At 23.1% G+C, this 316-nt stretch overlaps 1 protein-coding gene across 1 annotated transcript in view; it reads left to right on the top strand.

The window, feature by feature from the left end:
• Positions 1 to 316, top strand: part of LOC112158227 (rho-associated protein kinase 2) — a 41,070-nt gene that overhangs the window by 28,731 nt on the left and 12,023 nt on the right. The window lies entirely within an intron of this gene.

Raw genomic sequence — 316 nt, 5'->3', positions numbered from 1 at the left:
TAATTTGCAACATTTCTTTAATTTGCATCATTTCTTTAATTTGCATCATTTCTTTAATTTACATTTCTTTAATTTGCAACATTGTTTCTTTAATTTGCATCATTTCTTTAATTTACATTTCTTTAATTTGCATCATTTCTTTAATTTGCAACATTGTTTCATTTATTTGCAACATTGTTTCTTTAATTTACAACATTTCTTTAATTTGCAACATTGTTTCTTTTATTTGCAACATTGTTTCATTTATTTGCAACATCGTTTCTTTTATTTGCAACATTGTTTCATTTAGAGCTGTCAGGCGATTCAAATTTTTAAT

This window comes from Oryzias melastigma, linkage group LG24 (assembly GCF_002922805.2).
Source record: "Oryzias melastigma strain HK-1 linkage group LG24, ASM292280v2, whole genome shotgun sequence".
NCBI classification, from domain to species: Eukaryota; Metazoa; Chordata; class Actinopteri; order Beloniformes; family Adrianichthyidae; genus Oryzias; species Oryzias melastigma.
This window is presented reverse-complemented; position numbering and strand designations above follow the sequence as displayed.